Source organism: Triticum dicoccoides, chromosome 5B (assembly GCF_002162155.2).
Source record: "Triticum dicoccoides isolate Atlit2015 ecotype Zavitan chromosome 5B, WEW_v2.0, whole genome shotgun sequence".
Taxonomy (NCBI): Eukaryota; Viridiplantae; Streptophyta; class Magnoliopsida; order Poales; family Poaceae; genus Triticum; species Triticum dicoccoides.
Window position 1 is genome coordinate 64,722,576 of NC_041389.1, and position 23,397 is coordinate 64,745,972.

At 42.4% G+C, this 23,397-nt stretch overlaps 1 pseudogene; it reads right to left on the bottom strand.

Moving 5' to 3' along the window:
* Window positions 1-588: 588 nt before the first annotated feature.
* LOC119309085 lies at window positions 589-22,570 on the bottom strand (annotated as a pseudogene).
* Window positions 22,571-23,397: the final 827 nt, after the last annotated feature.

Genomic DNA, 23,397 nt, shown 5'->3' on the forward strand with positions numbered 1-23,397 from the left:
AAAATAGGCCAAACCCTTGTTTTGTAGTAGAAGGGACCAAACAGGTTCTGACGGCCCACAACTCGACGGTTTTTTAAACCCTACAAGTTCATAGAGAACTAAGAAAATAATAATCCATTCCAAACAAAACGGTTAAGAGAAGCAAACGTGGCATCCCGTGATTTAGCTAGTGATGCAAGAAGAAATGTACCTTAATTGGACCGAACTGCCTAACTTTTTTGTACCAATTTTGATCGACGATGCAACATGCTTACTAGATAATAAAGTCTATTTTTGCAGTAAAAAATCAATCTAAGGGCTTTCTCTCTCAAGAAATGACACATATATTGAAGTTGCCATGACAAGAAAACTAAGGAATGCCAATATTCAATAAACAGTCACAAACACGATTCACCAAGTAATATGATCTGATAATAATTCAACAAAATAATCAACAACACACTCCTCCATCATCAACAATATTACTTCAACAAAAACAATATATTGAAATTGCCACGACAAGAAAACTAACGAAAGGCAATATCCAATAAAACAGTCACAAACACGATTCCCCAAGTAATATGATCTGATAATAATTCAACAAAATGGTCACCAACACGCGCCTCCAGCATCAACGATATTACTAGAACAAAAACAAAGGGCTATGCACAAACCCTGTGGACGATGTTTTGGGGCGAGGACGCAGGGGTGATTGATGACCCACAAGTATAGGGGATCAATTGTAGTCCTCTCGATAAGTAAGAGTGTCAAACCCGACGAGGAGCAAAAGGAAATGGCACACGGTTTTCAGCAAGGTATTCTCTGCAAGCATTGAAATTTTCGGTAATAGATAGTTTGGTAGCAAGGTAATTCGTAACGAGTAACAAGTAACAAGTGTAAGAAAGGTGGAGCAGGGTGGCCCAATCCTTTTTATAGCAAAGGACAAGCCTAGACGAACTCTTATATAAAGAAAAGCGCTCCCGAGGACATATGAGAATTATCATCAAGTTAGTTTTCATCATGCTCATATGATTCACGTTCGCTACTTTAATAATTTGGTATGTGGGTGGACCGGTGCTTGTTTGGTGTCCTTACTTCAACAAGCCTCCCACTTATGATTAACCCCTCTCGCAAGCATCCGCAAATACGAAAGAAGAATTAAGATAAATCTAACCATAACATTAAACATGTGGATCCAAATCAGCCCCTTACGAAGCAACACATAAACTAGGGTTTAAGCTTCTGTCACTCTAGCAACCCATCATCTACTTGCTACTTCCCAATGCCTTCCCCTAGGCCCAAATCATGGTGAAGTGTCATGTAGTCGACGTTCACATAACACCACTAGAGGAAAGACGACATACAACTCATCAAAATATCAAACGAATACCAAATTCACATGATTACTTATAACAAGACTTCTCCCTTGTCCTTGGGAACAAAAGTAACTAACCACAAAGCATGTTCATGTTCATGATCAGAGGGGTATTGAATATCATTAAGGATCTGAACATATGATCTCCCACCAATTAAACCAACTAGCATCAACTACAAGGAGTAATCAACCTACTAGCAACCCACATGTACCAATCTGAGGTTTTGAGACAAAGATTGAATACAAGAGATGAACTAGGGTTTGAGATGAGATGAGATGAACTAGGGTTTGAACATGTTGGTGAAGATTGGTGATGACGATGGCTTCGATTTCCCCCTCCCGGAGGGAAGTTTCCCCGATGGAATCGCTCCGCCGGAGACCTAGATTGCTTCTGCCTAGGTTCCACCTCAAGACGGTGGCGCTTCATTCCAAAAGTCTTATCTCTATTTTTTCTAGCTCAAAACCCTTCATATAGCAGAAGATGGGCACCGGAGGCTGGCCAGGGGGCCCACAAGCTCAGCCCCCCCAGGCTTATGGCCACTTGGTGGGTCCCCTCCTCCTGGTATTTCTTCTCCCAATATTATTTTAATATATTCCAAAATAATTCTCTGTAAAGTTTCAGGACATTTGGAGTTGTGCAGAATAGGGATCTCAGATTTGCTCCTTTCCGGTCCAGAATTCCAGCTGCGGTATTCTCCCTCTTCATGCGAATCTTGCAAAATAAGAGAGAAAAGGCATGAGAATTGCATCATAAAGTGTAATAATAGTCCATAATGCAATAAATATCAACATAAAAACATGATGCAAAATGGACGTATCAGTGATCTCCAGCATGACCCTATAGACGTGCAGCTTGATGTTGTAGTCATGGTCCAGGAGCTCGAACACGCACACGCCCCACTTATCCATGTTGTTCTCCATGGCGAACGCACCCCAGCCGACGTTGAATGCCACGTGGGGACACTCGCTATCAGTGTACTCGTACAACACCTTCCACGGCTTCGCTGCGGGTCCCATAGCGTCATCTTCTTGCTATCCTTTGGGAGGAAACTTTTCACGAACATGTCTAGGATGATCTACGGTGTCCCAAGTCGACCAGTAAGCGAGCAATGCAGTTTTAGAATATGTGTATGCAGAGAAGAATTTGATTAATTACCATGAAGTACAAGGCATAGACATCGGTTTGCTTCATTTCCTTGATCACGAAGGGCCTCTTGGATTGGAACCTCCATGCCCTGTTCATGGCATCTTCCTTGTCCCTTTGGGTTACTCGACGTCTCTGCAACTTTAATTCCGGCCTTCTCTGAACCTTGATGATAACTAAGTATAAAACAAGATGCAAATTATGAAGATAGTTCTGTTCAAATTTTGTTCTATTCACTAATCAGTGGTATAGTGTGATAGAACCACACCCTTACAGGAGGGAAGAAAGAATATTTACCTGTGCCATGTTGGGTCTCACCATTACTCCTGTTGAACATCGGGAATTGACTCTACGGTGCATGCTTGTTACCAAAAGATTTGTGCAACGTGGTTAAGTCCATGCACATGGATTCTGGTGCAAATATACCTGTAGGAACTACATATATTTGTGCAAGTTAGCTCGATGACAAGAGCATATATAGGAATCATTTTACAATGTAAAATACATCACTATCTAGCTAGTAGAGTCAAAACTGACACTGACATTTAAGCCATCTCAAACAAATATATACGTAAAACATCACTACTTATTTTGAAATCGATTCTCAATTGGAGGCTTCGTCTTACTTACCTGCCAAACTATTACTTGATTATGCTCCTTTAGAAGCTGAAGCAGTAGACTTCTTGGGTGGACGAGGCTCCAGTTCTTCTTCCAGTCGATGTGCAAGCAGGTACATGTTAGCTTGATAACAAGAGCATATAAATTCCGATGAAAATGAGCATATACATTCAGATCAAAGAAGAGCATATAAATCATTTTACAACATCAAGCCATCAGAATAGTTAGTTTGAAATCAATGGATCGGAGGGTTAATCTTAATTAATTACCTTTCAAAGTGACACTTGGTGGTCCTCCCTTTGAAGCCGAGTCCTGATAACCCACAAGTATAGGGGATCGCGACAGTCTTCGAGGGTAGTATTTCATCCAAATTTATTGATCGGTAGAAGGAGAGCCAAAGAATATTTATGAGCCTTAGCAGTTGATTTGTCAATTCCACCACACCTAGAAATTTTACTTCTGTAGCAAAGTGTTTAGTAGCACAATAACAATAGTGATAGGAACAATAGCAGTAACACTAGTAGTTTGTAGTGATTGTAATAGTAGCAGCAACGGAAGTAACTTAGCAAAGACCAATATGAGAAAAGCATAGGCATTGGATCAACGATGGATAATTTTGTTGGATTGTATTCATCACATAAAAATCACAACCTAGAGCAATACACAATAGCTCCAATTCATCAATGTAATGTAGGCATGTATTCAGTATATAGTCATATGTGCTTATAGTAAGAACTTGCATGACATGTTTTGTCCTACCCTCCAGTGGCAGCGGGGTCCATAAGGAAATCTAAGGGATATTAATGCCCCCTTTTAATAGAGAACCGAAACAAAGCATTAACACATAGTGAATACATGAACTCCTCATACTATAGTAATCACCGTAAAGAATCCCGATTTTTTCACCTTGGGGTATGCGAATCATAACACATAATAGGTGCATACAACTTGCAAGATAGGACAAAGAAATAAAATATATTCATGAAACATAGAGGGTTCAGATCTGAAATCATGGCACTAGGGTCCTAGTGACAAGCATTAAGCATAGAAAAGTCATAGCAACATCAATCTCAGAACATAGTGGATACTAGGGATCAAGCCCTAACAAATTGACTCGATTACATGACAAATCTCATCCAACTCCATCACCTTCCAGCAAGCCTATGAAGGAATTACTCACTCCTGGTGGTGAGCATCATAGAATTGTTGATGGAGAAGGGTTGATGATAATCACAACGACAATTTCCACCCTCCGAAGCCCCAAACGGACTCCAGATCAGCCCTCCCGATGAAGAACAGGAGGTGGCGGCGGATTCATATCATAAAACACGATGATTCCTTCTCTCTGATTTTCTCCGCAAGACGATACTTATGGAGTTGGAATTAGGGTTGCCGGAGGCTCCAGGGGCCCACAAGCTCACCAGGCGCACCCTGGGGGGTGGGCGCGCCCCCTGAGCTTGTGGCTCCTGGGTGGTGCCCTCCAGTATATTCTGGAAATATTCTCCATAAATTTTAGCTCAATCCGAGAACTTCTATTTCTGCACAAAAATAATACCATGACAATTCTGCTGAAAACAACATGAGTCCGGGTTAGTTCCATTCAAATTGCAAATCAGAGTCCAAAACAAGAGCAAAAGTGTTTGGAAAAGTAGATACATTTGGGATGTATCATTCTCTAGATGGAGACTTTGCCCTATCAGCCTTGGACTTCTTGGGTGGACGATGCTCCGATTATGCTTACAGTTCAATGTGCACACAGACACATGTTAGCTCATTACCAAGTGCAAATAAATCATTTTACAACATCAAGCCATATCATATCAGTACATATGAAAAAAGTACTACCACTTTGAAATAGATCGATCGATGGGAGGATTCTTCTTAATTACCTGCTAAACCGTCACTTGATGCTTCTCTCTCAGAAGCCAAATCACAAGGTGGGGCTTCAGGTCTTTTCCTCTCCGCAACCTTGGGCTTGTTTGATCGGTCCAGTTCTACTATGATATCATCAGCCTTCCTGGACCTAGCCCTCTTCTTGACCACAAAACCATCGTCTTACCTAGTGACAGGGGCACGGTTGATCTTGGACCGATCCTCCTCATGTTGCTGCGATGGTTCCACTGCGTCGTTGCAGGACATGCGCCATTCACTTTCTTCCTTCTTATCTGGACTTTCTGAGAATGTATTTTCCACTTCCTCTTGCGAAACAGTGTCATCTGCATCGATGCTCATGTCATCGCCCCCTTCATATTCTTCAGAGGTTGGTTCTTCTTCATCATCATCATCATTTTGTGGGGCACCATCTGCATTGGTGCACGTGTGCCCTTTCTCATCCTCAATGGCCATGGCAGCATCCATGTGTTGTGGATGGTCGAGCAACGCGTACGGGTCCTCGCAGAATGATGGCAAGAACACTTTCACTAAGAACTATGACTGCCCATCATAATAGAATACCAGCAGGCAGTCATACACGACGCGATGGTCTGAGAGAAACTCCTTCCATCCACGCACAAAGATTAGCTCCCCAGACATTTTATCCAGCTCTACTTGCCATTTGTTCCCGCTTGGAACTCTCAGGGAAACCACTCTGGTATACTCTTCCAAGTATTTGTGGAAGTCCAGTGGAATTGGCTACAACATATGTTATCATTTAATCAATGTCTAAGAATATTTGTATATATATACACACACACATGTCGAGCTCAACAGACTAGTGATGGGCCCGACACCCGTCAAAGGTGATCAATTCTAGCCCTTTATTAGTGACATGATCGATAGTAGTCTTGGAGATTGATTTCAAGAGTTGGGTGATAGCTAGTGGTGTAAATAATCAATCTGAACTAATGCCAGGGTTGGGTGCAATCCCCTGTCCAAACATGCATTATATTTTGGGGGAAATATTACATGTGTGTCTTTTCTTTACAATCTACAAAACAGTAAATACGAATAATATCAACTTTCATGAAGCAGATTATATTAGGATATAACATACTAATATATGTGTGTATATGTTATCTCTCTTTTACTCATTTTTAAAGTCAGGAAACACAGTATAGTCCATCTTTGAAACATATCAATAACTACTCGAACAAAAATTGTGATGAAAAAGACTATGTACAATCTTAACTTTGTCAAATTAGTAAGCACCGTTCCTAAAGTGGACCTCAATGGAAAAGAGAATCTTGACAACGATCATGCAAATATGGTAGATAAAAATGGACCACCAAACATGAGTTAGTCACTTTAATTTTTTTATGAATCAAGAAAACCAACCACTTGTTCCATGGATAAATCGTCCTTTAGAATTGAGGGCAGAAAATATTGTCATTATGGTCCTTCTCATCTCTTTCCTCCCCTTTATCACTCTCCTTCCTTCCCTTCTGCTCATCTATCTCCTTTTGTTGCTCCTCAATATATTTCTTATTTTCTAGCTGCTCCTTCTCTTCTTTCTCATTCTCATTCGCCTCCTCTCTTTCTTTATGTGCCTTCACCTTCTTCTCATTTCCGTCCCTTTCCCTCCGACCCCCTCCTCCTTAATTTATTTATTCTCATTAGCTCTCATTTTCTTCTCTTTCTCGTCCTTGTACTTAGCCATCTTCTTAGAGGTCTTATGACTCTCCTCTTTTTCCTTATCACCTTCTTTTTTATTTTGCTTCTTTTTCTCTTTCATATTCATATTTTCATCTTCCGCTTCTTTTACCTTCACATTGGAGTTAATCTTCCTGATGATAGTGTCATTGACACAGTTCTTCAATCACTGCCACCAAGCTACAAGAGCTTCATGATGAACTATAATATGCAAGGGATGGATAAGACAATTCCCGAGCTCTTCGCAATGCTAAAGGCTGCGGAGGTAGAAATCAAGAAGGAGCATCAAGTGTTGATGGTCAACAAGACCACCAGTTTCAAGAAAAAGGGTAAAGGGAAGAAGGGGAACTTCAAGAAGAACAACAAGCAAGTTGCTGCTCAAGTGAAGAAGCCCAAGTCTGGACCTAAGCCTGAGGCTGAGTGCTTCTACTTCAAAGAGACTGGTCACTGGAAGCGGAACTGCCCCAAGTATTTGTCGGAGAAGAAGGATGGCAAAGTGAAAGGTATATTTGATATCCATGTTATTGATGTGTACCTTACTAATGCTCGCAGTAGCGCCTAGGTATTTGATACTGGTTCTGTTGCTAATATTTGCAACTCGAAACAGGGGCTGCGGATTAAGCGAAGATTGGCTAAGGACGAGGTGATGATGTGCGTGGGAAATGGTTCCAAAGTCGATGTGATCACCGTCGGCGCGCTACCTCTACATCTACCTTCAGGATTAGTTTTAGACCTAAATAATTGTTATTTGGTGCCAGCGTTGAGCATGAACATTACATCTGGATCTTGTTTGATGCGAGACGGTTATTCATTTAAATCAGAGAATAACCGTTGTTCTATTTATATGAGCAATATCTTTTATGGTCATGCACCCTTGATGAGTGGTCTATTTTTACTAAATCCTGATAGTAGTGATACACATGTTCATAGTATTGAAGCCAAAAGATATAAATTTAACAATGATAGTGCAACTTATTTGTGGCACTGCCGTTTAGGTCATATTGGTGTAAAGCGCATGAAGAAACTCCATGTTGATGGGCTTCTGGAATGACTTGATTATGAATCACTTGATGCTTGCGAACCATGCCTCATGGGCAAGATGACTAAGACTCCGTTCTCCGGAACAATGGAGCGAGCAACAGATTTGTTGGAAATAATACATACTGATGTATGCGGTCCGATGAGTGTTGATGCTCATGACAGGTATCGTTATTTTCTTACCTTCACAGATTATTTGAGCAGATATGGGTATATCTACTTGATGAAACATAAGTCTGAAACATTTGAAAAGTTCAAAGAATTTCAGAGTGATGTGGAAAATCATCATAACAAGAAAATAAAGTTTCTACGATCTGATCGTGGAGGAGAATATTTGAGTTACGAGTTTGGTATTCATTTGAAACAATGCGGAATAGTTTCGCAACTCACGCCACCTAGAACACCACAACATAATGGTGTGTCTGAACGTCGTAATCGTACTTTACTAGATATGGTGCGATCTATGATGTCTCTCACTGATTTACCGCTATCGTTTTGGGGTTATGCTTTAGAGACAGTTGCATTCATGTTAAATAGGGCACCATCTAAATCCGTTGAGACGACGCCTTATGAACTGTGGTTTGGCAAGAAACATAAGTTGTCGTTTCTTAAAGTTTGGGGCTGCGATGCTTATGTGAAAAAGCTTCAACCTGATAAGCTCGAACCCAGATCGGAGTAATGTGTCTTCATAGGATACCCAAAGGAGACTGTTGGGTACACCTTCTATCACAAATCAGAAGGCAAGATATTCGTTGCTAAGAATGGATCCTTTCTAGAGAAGGAGTTTCTCTCGAAAGAAGTGAGTGGGAGGAAAGTAGAACTTGATGAGGTAACAGTACCTACTCCCTTATTGGAAAGTAGTTCATCACAGAAATCAGTTTCAGTGATTCCTACTCCAGTAAGTGAGGAAGCTAATGATGATGATCATGAAACTTCTGATCAAGTTACTAGCGAACCTCGTAGGTCAACCAGAGTAAGATCTACACCAGAGTGGTACGGTAATCCTGTTCTGGAAGTCATGTTACTTGACCATGACAAACCTACGAACTATGAGGAAGCGATGACGAGCCCAGATTCCGCAAAATGGCTTGAGGCCATGAAATCTGAGATGGGATCCATGTATGAGAACAAAGTATGGTCTTTGGTTGACTTGCCCGATTATCGGCAAGCCATAGAGAATAAATGGATCTTCAAGAAGAAGACTGACACCAACGGTAATGTTACTGTCTACAAAGCTTGACTTGTTGCGAAAGGTTTTCGACAAGTTCAAGGAGTTGACTACGATGAGACCTTCTCACCCGTAGCGATGCTTAAGTCTGTCCGAATCACGTTAGCCATTGCCGCATTTTATGATTATGAAATTTGGCAAATGGATGTCAAAACTGCATTCCTTAATGGATATCTTAAAGAAGAGTTGTACATGATGCAACCATATGGTTTTGTCGATCCAAAAGGTGCTAACAAAGTGTGCAAGCTCTAGCGATCCATTTATGGACTGGTACAAGCCTCTCGGAGTTGGAATATACGCTTTGATAGTGTGATCAAAGCATATGGATTTATACAGACTTTTGGAGAAGCCTGTATTTACAAGAAAGTGAGTGGGAGCTCTATAGCATTTCTGATATTATATGTGGATGACATATTGTTGATCGGAAATGATACTGAATTTCTGAATAGCATAAATAAGAATTTTTCAATGAAAGACCTCAGTGAAGCTGCTTATATATTAGGCATCAAGATCCATAGAAATAGATCAAGACGCTTAATTGGACTTTCACAAAACACATACCTTGACAAAAATTTGAAGAAGTTCAAAATGGATCAAGCAAAGAAAGGGTTCTTGCCTGTGTTACAAGGTGTGAAGTTGAGTCAGACTCAATGCCCGACCACTATAGAAGATAGAGAGAAAATGAAAGTCATTCCCTATGCTTCAGCCATAGGTTCTATCATGTATGCAATGTTGTGTACCAGACCTGATGTGTGCCTTGCTATTAGTTTAGCAGGGAGGTACCAAAGTAATCCAGGAGTGGATCACTGGACAACGGTCAAGAATATCCTGAAATACCTGAAAAGGACTAAGGATATGTTTCTCATTTATGGAGGTCACAAAGAGCTCGTCGTAAACGGTTACGTCGATGCAAGCTTTGACACTGATCCGAATGACTCTAAGTCACAATCCGGATATGTATTTTTATTGAATGGTGGAGCTGTCTGTTGGTGCAGTTCAAAGCAGAGCGTCATGGTGGGAACTACGTGTGAAGCGGAGTACATAGCTGCTTCGGAAGCAACAAATGAAGGAGTCTGGATGAAGGAGTTCATATCCGATCTAGGTGTCATACCTAGTGCATCGGGTCCAATGAAAATCTTTTGTGACAATACTGGTGCAATTGCCTTGGCAAAGGAATCCAGATTTCACAAGAGAACCAAGCACATCAAGAGACGCTTCAATTTCATCCGCGATCAAGTCAAGGAAGGAGACATAGAGATTTGCAAGATACATACGGATCTGAATGTTGCGGACCCGTTGGCTAAGCCTCTCTCACGAGCAAAACATGATCAGCACCAAAACTCCATGGGTGTTAGAATTATTACAATTAATCTAGATTATTGACTCTAGTGCAAGTGGGAGACTGAAGGAAATATGCCCTAGAGGCAATAATAAAGTTGTTATTTATATTTCCTTATATCATGATAAATGTTTATTATTCATGTTAGAATTGTATTAACCGGAAACTTAGTACATGTGTGAATACATAGACAAACGGAGTGTCACTAGTATGCCTCTACTTTACTTGCTCGTTAATCAAAGATGGTTAAGTTTCCTAGCCATGGACCAAGAGTTGTCATTTGATAAACGGGATCACATCATTAGAGAATGATGTGATTGGCTTGACCCATCCATTAGGTTAGCACGATGATCGTTTAGTTTGTTGCTATTGCTTTCTTCATAACTTATACATGTTTCTATGACTATTAGATTATGCAACTCCCGAATACCGGAGGAACACTTAGGGCCAGTTCTTTTGGTGGCTTCTAGAATAAGCTGCAAAAAGATGCCCCCTACCTAACTTATTCTAGAAGCCCAACCAAATTTATTTTTTTAGAAGCCTAGTAGTTGAGACTTGACTAGTAGGCTTCTAAAAAGAAAATTTTGGTTGGGCTTCTAGAATAAGCTGGGTAGGGGGCAGCTTATTCTGGAAGCCCAAAAAAGCTAGCAAAATAACCCACCCTTAGTGTGCTATCAAACGTCACAACGTAACTGGGTGATTATAAAGATGCTCTACAGATGTCTTCGATGGTGTTTGTTGAGTTGGCATAGATCGAGATTATGATTTGTCACTCCAAGTATCAGAGAGGTATCTCTGGGCCCTCTCGGTAATGCACATCACTATAAGCCTTGCAAGCATTGTGACTAATGAGTTAGTTGCAGGATGATGCATTACAAAACGAGTAAATAGACTTGTCGGTAACGAGATTGAACTAGGTATTGAGATACCGACGATCGAATCTTGGGCAAGTAACATACCGATGACAAAGGGAACTACGTATGTTGTTGTGCGGTTTGACTGATAAATATCTTCGTAGAATATGTAGGAACCAATATGAGCATCCAAGTTCCGCTATTGGTTATTGACCGGAGATGAGTCTCGGTCATGTCTTCATAGTACCCGTAGGGTCCGCACACTTAACATTCAGTGAGATCAGTATTATGAGTTTATGTGTTTTGATGTACCGAAGGTTGTTCAAAGTCCCGGATATGATCACAGACATGACGAAGAGTCTCGAAATGGTCGAGACATAAAGATCGATATATTGGATGACTATGTTTGGACATCGGAATGGTTCCGGGTGAGTTCGGGCATTTACCGGAGTACCAGTGGGTTAACAGAACCCCCCGGGGAGTATATGGGCCCTAATGGGCTTTAGTGGAGAGTGAGAGGGGTGGCCAGGGCAGGCCGCGTGCCCCCCTCCCCCTTAGGTCCGAATTGTACTAGGGAGGGGGGGGGGGGCGCCCCCTTTCCTTCTCCCTCTCTCCTCCTTCCTTCTCTCCTACTCCAACTAGGGAAAGTGGGGAATCCTACTCCCGGTGGCAGTTGGACTCCTCCCAGGGTGCAAAATAGAGGGCCGACCCTCCCCCTCCTCCAATCCTTTATATACGGGGGAGGGGGCATGATACGTCTCCAACATATCTATAATTTTTGATTGTTCCATGCTATTATATTACCTCTTTTGGATGTTTATGGGCTTTATTTTACACATTTATATCATTTTTGGGACTAACCTACTAACCGGAGGCCCAACCCATATTGCTGTTTTTTTTGCCTATTTCAATATTTCGAAGAAAAGGAATATCAAACGGAGTCCAAACGGAATGAAACCTTCAGGAGCGTGATTTTTGGAACAAACGTGATCCGGAGAGCTTGGAGTGCAAGTCAAGAAGCTTCCGAGGGCCCCACGAGATAGGGGGCCGCGCCCCCCCTGTAGGGCGCGCCCCCTGTCTCGTGGGCCCCTCGGGCGGCCACCGACGTACTTCTTCCTCCTATATATACCTACGTACCCCAAAAACATCCAGGGGAACCACGAAACACAATTTCCACTGCCGTAACCTTCTCTATCCGCGAGATCCCATCTTGGAGCCTTTGCCGGCACTCTGTCGGAGGGGGAATCAACCATGGAGGGACTCTACATCAACATCCTTGCCCCTCCGATGAGTTGTGAGTAGTTTACCACAGACCTACGGGTCCATAATTATTAGCTAGATGGCTTCTTCTCTCTTTTTGGATCTCAATACAATGTTCTCCCCCTCTCTTGTGGAGATCTATTCGATGTAAACTCTCTTTGCGGTGTGTTTGTTGAGATCCGATGAATTGTGGGTTTATGATCAAGTTTATCTATGAATAATATTTGAATCTTCTCTGAATTCTTTTATGTATGATTGAGTTATCTTTGCGAGTCTCTTCGAATTATCAGTTTGGTTTGGCCTACTAGATTGGTGTTTCTTGCCATGGGAGAAGTGCTTAGCTTTGGGTTCAATCTTGCGGTGTTCTCAGTGACAGAAAGGTTGCAAGACACATATTGTATTGTTGCCATCGAGGATAACAAGATGAGGTTTATATCATATTGCATGTGTTTATCCCTCTACATCATGTCATCTTGCTTAATGCGTTACTCTATTCTTATGAACTTAATACTCTAGATGCAGGCAGGAGTCGGTCGATGTGTGGAGTAATAGTAGTAGATGCAGGCAGGAGTCGGTCTACTTGTTATGGACGTGATGCCTATATACATGATCATGCGTAGATAATCTCATAACTATGCGCTTTTCTATCAATTGCTCGACTGTAATTTGTTCACCCACCGTAATACTTATGCTATCTTGAGAGAAGCCTCTAGTGAAACCTATGGCCCCCGGGTCTATCTATTATCATATTTGCTTTCAATCTACCTTTATTTGCATCTTTACTTTTTGCATCTATATTATAAAATACCAAAAATATATTTATCTTATCATACTATCTTTATTAGATCTCACTTTCGCAAGTGGCCGTGAAGGGATTGACAACCCCTTTATTGCGTTGGTTGCGAGTTCTCAGTTTGTTTGTGTAGGTGCGTGGGACTTTTGAGGAGCCTCCTACTAGATTGATACCTTGGTTCTCAAACTGAGGGAAATACTTACGCTACACTTTGCTGCATCACCTCTCCTCTTCGAGGAAAACCAATGCAAGCTCAAGACGTAGCAAGAAGGATTTCTGGCGCCGTTGCCGGGGAGGTCTTCGCTCAAGTCAAGACATACCAAGTACCCATCACAAACCCATCTCCCTCGCATTTACATTATTTGCCATTTGCCTCTCATTTTCCTCTCCCCCACTTCACCCTTGCCGTTCTATTCGCCATCTCTTTCCCAATCTTCTCCTCTCTTTCGCTTGCCGTTTTTTTGTTTGCTTGTGTATTGGATTACTTGTTGCCATGGCGCAGATAATACCAAATTGTGTGACTTCTCGAATAACAATAATAATGATTTCCTTAGTACTCTGATTGCTCCTCTTAATGATTGAGTCTTGTGAAATCAATACCGCTTTGCTGAATCTTGTTATGAAAGATGAATTTGCCGGCCTTCCTAGTGAAGATGCCGCTACTCATCTAAACAATTTTGTTGATTTGTGTGATATGCAAAATAAGAAAGATACGGATAACAATATTGTCAAATTTAAGATATTTCCGTTTTCACTTAGAGATCGTGCTAAAGTTTGGTTTTCGTCTTTGCCTAAAAATAGTATTGATTCTTGGAACAAGTGCAAAGATGCTTTTATCTCTAAGTATTTTCCTCCCGCTAAGATCATCACTCTTAGGAACGATATTATGAATTTTAAACAACTTGATCATGAGCATGTTGCCCAATCTTGGGAAAGAATGAAATTGATGCTTCGCAATTGCCCTACTCATGGTTTGAATTTATGGATGATCATACAAAAGTTTTATGCCGGTTTGAACTTTGCTTATAGAAATCTCTTAGATTCAGCCGCCGGAGGCACCTTTATGGAAATCACGTTAGGAGATGCTACAAAATTGCTTGATAATATTATGGCTAATTATTCTCAATGGCACACCGAAAGATCTTCTAGTAAAAAAGTGCATGCTATAGAAGGAATTGATGTTTTGATTGGAAAGATGGATGAACTTATGAAGATGTTTGCTACTAAAAATACTCCTCTTGATCCCAATGATATGCCTTTGTCTTGCTTGATTGAGAATAATAATGAATCTATGGATGTGAATTTTGTTGGTAGGAATAGTTTTGGAAACAACGCTTATAGAGGAAATTTTAATGCTAGACCGTTCCCTAGTAATCCCTCTAATAATTATGGAAATTCCTACAATAATTCTTATGGTAATTTTAATAAGATGCCCTCTGATTTTGAGAATAGTGTGAAAGAATTTATGATTTCTCAAAATAATTTTAATGCTTTGCTTGAAGAAAAATTGCTCAAAGTTGATGATTTGGCTAGAAACGTTGATAGACTTTCGCTTGATGTTGATTCTCTTAAAATTAGATCTTCTCCTCCTAAGCATGATATCAATGAGTCTCTTAAAGTAATGAGAATTTCCATTGACGAGTGCAAGGAAAGAACCGCTAGATTGTGTGCTAAAAAAGAAAGCTTTATAAAAGCGTGTTCTTCTAGTCTACATGAAAATAATGATGAGGATCTTAAAGTTATTGATGTGTCTCTGATTAGATCTATGTTTTGCAATATGAATTTTGATGATTATGGGAGTGATGATGAATCAACTTTGCCTAGAAGGCGTCCCAAAAATTCGGAGTCTTTAGATCTTGATGCTAAATTTGGTAAAAGTGAGATTGGAGAATCTTCAACTTCTAATAATATTGAACCTACTCTCTCGGATTTCAAGGAATTTGATTATGATAATTGCTCTTTAAAAGGTTGTATTTCCTTGTTGCAATCCGTTGTTAATTCTCCTCATGCTTATAGTCAAAATAAAGCTTTTACCAAACATATTGTTGATGCCTTGATGCAATCTTATGATGAAAAACTTAATTTGGAAGTTTCTATACCTAGAAAACTTAATGATGAGTGGGAACCTACTATAAAGATTAGAATTAAAGATTATGAGTGTTTTGCTTTGTGTGATTTGGGTGCTAGTGTTTTCTCGATTCCGAAAACTTTATGTGATATTCTAGGTTTCTATGATCTTGATGATTGCTCTTTAAATTTGCACCTTGCGGATTCCACCATTAAAAAGCCTATGGGAAGGATCAATGATGTTCTTATTGTTGCAAATAGAAGTTTGGTGCCCATAGATTTTATCGTTCTAGATATAGATTGCAATCTTTCTTGCCCTATTATTCTTGGTAGACCTTTCCTTAGAACCATTGGTGCGATTATTGATATGAAGGAAGGGAACATTAGATTCCAATTTCCCTTAAAGAAAGGCATGTAGCACTTTCCAAGAAAGAAAGTCAAATTACCTTATGAATCTATCATGCGTTCTACTTATGAATTTAGTGCCAAAGATGCCACTCATTAGATCTATCTTTGCTTTTTATGCCTAGCTAGGGGCGTTAAACGATAGCGCTAGGGTGGAGGCAACCCAATTTTCTTTGTGTTTTTTGTTTTTTCTCCTGTTTAGTAATAAATCTTGCATCTACCTTCTGTTTAGATGTGTTTTTATCTATTAATTAGTGTTTGTGCCAAGTAGAACCTATAGGATAACCTACGATGATAGTTGATTTGATTCTGCTGAAAAACAGAAACTTTGCACACACGAATATAATTTTGTTAAACGTGATTTTGCGTTGATTCTTTTTGCTGCTGTTCAATAAACAAATTTTCCAGGACTTCCTATTTTGGTAGGATTTTTAGAGTTCCAGAAGTTTGCGTTAGTTACAGATTTCTACAGACTGTTCTGTTTTTGATAGATTCTGTTTTTCGTGTGTTGTTTGCTTATTTCAATGCATCTATGGCTAGTAATTCAGTCTATGAACCATAAAGAAGTTGGAATACAGTAGGTTTAACACCAAAATAAATAAAGAATGAGTTTATTGCAGTAACTTATGTGGTGGTTTTGTTTTCTTTCACTAACGGAGCCTATAAGGTTTCCTGTTGAGTTTTGTGTTGTGAAGTTTTCAAGTTTTGGGTAAAGCTTTTATGGACTATGGAATAAGTAGTGGCAAGAGCCTAAGCTTGGGGATGCCCATGGCACCCTATGATATTCAAGGATAGCCAAAAGCCTAAGTTTGGGGATGCCCCGGGAAGGCATCCCCTCTTTCGTCTTCGTTCATTGGTAACTTTACTTGGAGCTATATTTTTATTCGCCACATGATATGTGTTTTGCTTGGAGCGTCATGTATTATATTAGTCTTTGCTTTTTAGTTTACCACAATCATCCTTGCTGTACACACCTTTTGGGAGAAGCCTATTTGATTAGAATTTTCTAGAATACTCTATGTGCTTCACTTGTATCTTTTGAGCTTGATAGTTTTTGCTCTAGTGCTTCACTTATATCTTTTAGAGCACGGTGGTTTCTTAATTTTGAAGAAATTGCTAGTCTCTCATGCTTCACTTATATAATTTTGAGAGTCTTTTAGAACAGCATGGTATTTGCTATGATCATAAAGTTGGTCCTAGAATGATGAGCATCCAAGTTGGGTATAATAAAAACTATCATAGAAAGTGAATTGGATGCTATGATCAATTTGATGCTTGATAATTGTTTTGAGATATGGAGGTAGTGATATTAAAGTCATGCTAGTTGGGTGATTATGAATTTAAAGAATGCTTGAGTTGAAGCTTGTGATTCCCGTAGCATGCACGTATGGTGAACCGCTTTGTGATGAAGTTGGAGCACAATTTTATTTATTATTGTCTTCCTTATGAGTGGCGGTCGGGGACGAGCGATGGTCTTGTCCTGCCAATCCACCCCCCTAGGAGCATGCGCGTAGTACTTTGGTTTTTGATGACCTCTAAATTTTTGCAACAAGTATAAGAGTTCTTTTGATTAATGTTGAGTCCATGGATTATACGCACTCTTTCACCCTTCCACCATTGCTAGCCTCTCTTGTATCGTGCAATTTTCGCCGGTACCATACACCCACCATTTACCTTCCTCAAAACAGCCACCATACCTACCTATTATGGCATTTCCATAGCCATTTCGAGATATATTGCCATGAAACTTTCCACCATTCCGTTCATATGACACACATTACTTTTGTCATATTGCTTTTTGCATGATCATGTAGTTGACATTGTATTTGTGGCAAGGCCACTTTCATAATTTTCATACATGTCGCTCTTGATTCATTGCATATCCCGGTACACCGCCGGAAGCATTCATATAGAGTCATATCTTGTTCTAGCTTCGAGTTGTAAATCCATAAAAGTGTGATGATCTTCATTATAAGAGCATTGTCCTAGTGAGGAAAGGATGATGAAGACTATGATTCCCCCACAAGTCGGGATGAGACTTCGGACTTTACAAAAAGAAAAAAAAAAGAAAAGAAAAAAAAGAAGAAAAAAGAGAGAAAGTCCAAAAAGAAAAAAAAGATAGGCCAAAGAAAAAAGGGGAAAAGAAAGAAAAAAATAAAAGGAGAGAAAAACAGAGAAGGGACAATGCTACTATCTCTTTTTCCACACTTGTGCTTCAAAATAGCACCACGATCTTCATGATAGAGAGTCTCATATGTTGTCACTTTCATATACTAGTGGGAATTTTTCATTATAGAACTTGGCTTGTATATTCCAATGATGGGCTTCCTCAAAGTGCCCTAGGTCTTCGTGAGCAAGCAAGTTGAATGCACCCCACTTAGTTTCTTTTATTGAGCTTTCATATATTTATAGCTCTAGTGCATCCGTTGCATGGCAATCCCTACTCACTCACATTGATATCTATTAATGGGCATCTCCATAGCCCATTGATACGCCTAGTTGATGTGAGACTATCTTCTCCTTTTTTTGTTTTCTCCACAACCACCATTCTATTCCACATATAGTGCTATGTTCATGGCTCGCGCTCATGTATTGCGTGAAAGTTGAAAAAGTTTGAGATTATTGAAGTATGAAACAATTGCTTGGCTTGTCATCGGGGTTGTGCATGATTAAATATTTTGTGTGATGAAGATAGAGCATAGCCAGACTGTATGATTTTGTAGGGATGAACTTTCTTTTGCCATGTTATTTTGAGAAGACATGATTACTTTGATTAGTATGCTTGAAGTGTTACTATTTCTTTTATCAATATGAACTTTTATTTTGAATCATTTGGATCTGAACATTCATGCCACAATAAAAAAAATTACATTATGAATTATGCTAGGTAGCATTCCACATCAAAAATTCTCTTTTTATCATTTACCTACTCGAGGACGAGCAGGAATTAAGGTTGGGGATGCTTGATACATCTCCAACGTATCTATAAATTTTGATTGTTCCATGCTATTATATTACCCCTTTTGGATGTTTATGGGCTTTATTTTACAGATTTATATCATTTTTGGGACTAACCTACTAACCGGAGGCCCAACCCATATTGCTGTTTTTTTGCCTATTTCAGTATTTTGAAGAAAATGAATATCAAACGGAGTCCAAATGGAATGAAACCTTCGGGAGCGTGATTTTTGGAACGAACGTGATCCAGAGGACTTGGAGTGCAAGCCAAGAAGCTACCGAGGCTCCCACGAGATAGGAGGGCGCGCCCCCCTGTAAGGCATGCCCCCCTGTCTCGTGGGCCCCTCGGGCGGCCACCGATGTACTTCTTCCTCCTATATATACCTACGTACCCCGAAAACATCCAGGAGCAGGACGAAACACAATTTCCACCACTGTAACCTTCTGTATCCGCGACATCTCATCTTGGAGCCTTCGCCGGCACTATGCCAGAGGGAGAATCGACCACGAGGGCTTCTACATCAACATCCTTGCCCCTCCGATGAGTTGTGAGTAGTTTAACACAGACCTACGGGTCCATAGTTATTAGCTAGATGGCTTCTTCTCTCTTTTTGGATCTCAATACAATGTTCTCCCCCTCTCTTGTGGAGATCTATTCGATGTAAACTCTTTTTGCGGTGTGTTTGTCGAGATCCGATGAATTGTGGGTTTATGATCAAGTTTATCTATGAATAATATTTGAATCTTCTCTGAATTCTTTTATGTATGATTGAGTTATCTTTGCAAGTCTCTTCGAATTATCAGTTTGGTTTGGCCTACTAGATTGGTGTTTCTTGCCATGGGAGAAGTGCTTAGCTTTGGGTTCAATCTTGCGGTGTTCTTACCCAGTGACAGAAAGGGTTGCAAGACACATATTGTATTGTTGCCATCGAGGATAACAAGATGGGGTTTATATCATATTGCATGTGTTTATCCCTCTACATCATGTCATCTTGCTTAATGCGTTACTCTGTTCTTATGAACTTAATACTCTAGATGCAGGCAGGAGTCGGTCGATGTGTGGAGTAATAGTAGTAGATGCAGGCAGGAGCTGGTCTACTTGTTATGGACGTGATGCCTATATACATGATCATGCCTAGATAATCTCATAACTATGCGCTTTTCTATCAATTGCTCGACACTAATTTGTTCACCCGCCGTAATACTTATGCTATCTTGAGAGAAGCCTCTAGTGAAACCTATGGCCCCTGGGTCTATCTCTTATCATATTTGCTTTCAATCTACCTTTATTTGCATCTTTACCTTTTGCATCTATATTATAAAATACCAAAAATATATTTATCTTATCATACTATCTTTATTAGATCTCACTTTCGCAAGTGGCCGTGAAGGGATTGACAACCCCTTTATTGCGTTGGTTGCGAGTTCTCAGTTTGTTTGTGTAGGTGCGTGGGATTTTTGAGGAGCCTCCTACTGGATTGATACCTTGGTTCTCAAAACTGAGGGAAAACTTACGCTACACTTTGCTGCATCACCCTCTCCTCTTCGACGAAAACCAACGCAAGCTCAAGACGTAGCAGGGCACCCCATAGACACACAAGTTGACAGTTGTCTTAGCCGTGCGCGGTGCCCCCCTCCACAGATTCCACCTCGGTCATGTTGTTGTAGTGCTTAGGCGAAGCCCTGCGTCGGTAACTTCATCATCACCGTCATCACGCCGTTGTGCTGACGAAGCTCTCCCTCGACACTCAGTTGGATCGAGAGTTCGTGGGACACACCGAGCCGAACATGTGCAGATCATGGAGGTGTCGTACTTTCGGTGCTAGGATCGATCTATTCGTGAAGATGTACGACTACAACAACCGTGTTGTCATAACGCTTCCGCTTATGGTCTACGAGGGTACATGGACTACACTCTCCCCTCTCATTGCTATGCATCACCATGATAGATCTTGCGTGTGCGTAGGAATTTTTTTGAAACTACTGCGTTCCCCAATAGTCGGGCCACCCCGTTGGCTCGGGTAAAGGCCATGTCCACCCTCTCGGTCTTCCCGACCAGTATCCCCAAGCTAGCAGCAACCCAAGCATCCGGAAGCGGCTTCGAGGGAGCCCCCGAGAAACATAACCAGACCTGAGTGAGAGGCTTGCCCTGTGGCTCAACCCTCTTCGACTCATGGAACTCGAGGATGCACTCAGTGCCAGGTACTCTGCACAACCCAAAACTTAGAAGACGCTCGAAGTCCTCTGTTGTAGGGAAATCAACCTTATACATATTGGCCATAGTCGAATAAGCTCCCACTGAAAATTACCTGGAGCTAACTCACTGAGCCTCCGCATAATCTGAGCCTCAGACACATCAATTTTTGTGACTTTGACAATCCCCGTGGTGGTGCTCTGGGGCTCCTCTGGGATCTCCCTCGCACTAGGAGACTCAAAAAACATCAACTCGGCACAATAAACTCCATAAATGGTAATACTCGGCATCTGATCACATAGTATCGGACACTCCCTCGTGTCATGCGCTGGCTTTAGACAAGTATCACATAACTCAGTCACACATTCAGCTATAAAGTGCCCCCTCTCACCACATCGATAACACATCATCTTCTCCTTTTTACGAGCCCACTTTGAAGCTCTATGTGCCTCTGTCTTGTCGGCGGCACTGACAGCACCCTCACCAAGGTCTCAGTCATGGGCACCGGCACCACAACATTAGCCAGCGCTGTCACCGCGTCGACAACCTGACCGGGCAACTCCGGCGCCTGTCCGGAAGCGGGCACCTCTGAAGATGTCGTCGGATCCACCACGATAGGCGGTGGAGGTTGGCGGTAGCGGTTCCTACCACCACAACCCCCACGATGACCTCGGTATCCACCTCTCTACTGGTGATCTGGGCCAGATGCCCCTTTAACGAAACCTCCTGGGGGGCATAAAAAGGTCATCCTGTAGTACCATCACTCTGCCAAGCATAGCCACGCCCACCGCCCGCCGACGACGAGCCACGATATTGACCATCACCATAAGCATCATAGTCATCGTCACCCCATTGTCCCGGAGGTGGTCCATTACCCCCGCGGTTAACCGGTAGACGAGCATGTCCCGCGCCTCCATCGCCTGCATGCACAGGTTGAGGCGGAGGTGCGTGCGCCTGCACCGGCCCTGCCTGTTTTTGTGGCGGCCTTTCAACGAAGTGTGGCGGCGGTGCAGCCCGCGGCTGCTGCCCATGCACCTGCGCCTGTTTGCGGGGTGCCGCCACGGCAGCTCCGAGCGGTGGCGGCCTCGGCCCCTGCATGTTGACATGGCCCGCAACGGCAAGCGCGGGCGCCGGAACGACCAGCCCAGACGCCATCGGCCTAGGCCCCAGAGGACCACCTCCACGACCCGCAGCAGCCTGTACAGATCCCGCGGCCACAGGAGGCTTCAAAACCAGCTGAACGCCACCACCACGGCCAGCCGACACAGTCCCGGCAGCCACCGGCGGTTTCAGACCTGGCGGAGCAGCCCCACCCCATCGAGCCATGACTGCTAGGGGAGGAATTCACGTTGCTCACTCGGGACCGCACGCAGCGAAGCTAGGTGCCGCACAGCGATGACGAACCCTAGGGAGTGGCGATAACGAGCAGTGTGATCGACGATCGATCGAACGCATGCACGGGCCGGTGTTCGCGATAGATGTGGCGTCCGGTTTAGCCTGGGCCTCATACCCAGCTAACCTCGGCCACTCTGTACCGGCAATTTCTGGGCCTCACACCCATCAGCAAACTGGCCCCCAGCCATAGCATCCACATAAGGCCCACCAGAGCCCAACAGGAAATTCAAACGCTGGATCTGTGCTGCACGGATCTCAGCCAATTTGCCGCCGGCGCCGGCACCGCCGCCGCCGCGGCCAGCTTCTTGTTCTTCTTTCTCTGAACCAACTTCCATGCTCCCGCCTCGAAATAATCAGACAAGGTAGGTTTGGGGAGACTCACCTTGGGTAGAGGACCTTGTCAACACTACTCTCTTTACTCATCAATCATGGCGGAGTTCGAGCATTCAGATTACAAATTGGGGATCGGAGAGGAAGGGGATCGAGTCCCTGAGCCTCACGCTCGTGCCATGTCCCGGCTTCTAGCCGTTCTGCCCGCCTGCCCCCACCCACTCTCTCACACACACACGCATATGTAGTCGTTACAGAGAGTTAGGCCCATTCAGGCCCAGCAAGCCTAGCGGGCCGCTGAGGCTTGCGACGAGGCCTGGCTGGAGCTTGAGCTGCTGCTTCTCGCGTCGCCGGTTCGCCTGGAGGTGCTTGATCGCTGACAATTCCTCCCCCTTTAGAAACAGCTTGTCCCCAAGCCGGCGCACGAGGAAACAACTGCTTGAGTGTTTCTTTGTCCTCCCAGGTGGCCATGTCTTCGGTAGAATCATTCCATCGGATCAATACTTGGACGACCGAATCATTGCCGCGACGGACCACCCGCTACTGCAACACCTGTTCAGGGACTTGCAAATGTGCATCAGGAGGCGGCAGTTGAGAATGAACCTGACAGTCCGGCACCAACACACGCTTCAGTAGTGAAACGTGAAACACTGGGTGCACACGACTGGTAACAGGCAAATCCAACTGGTAGGCGACTTCTCCCACCCGGGAAATGATCTTGAAAGGGCCATAGTACTTAAAAGCTAGCTTGTGATTGGCCCGAGGAGCGACTGACGACTGAAGGTAAGGCTGTAGCTTCAGAAAGACAGAGTCACCAACAGCAAAGGTGCGT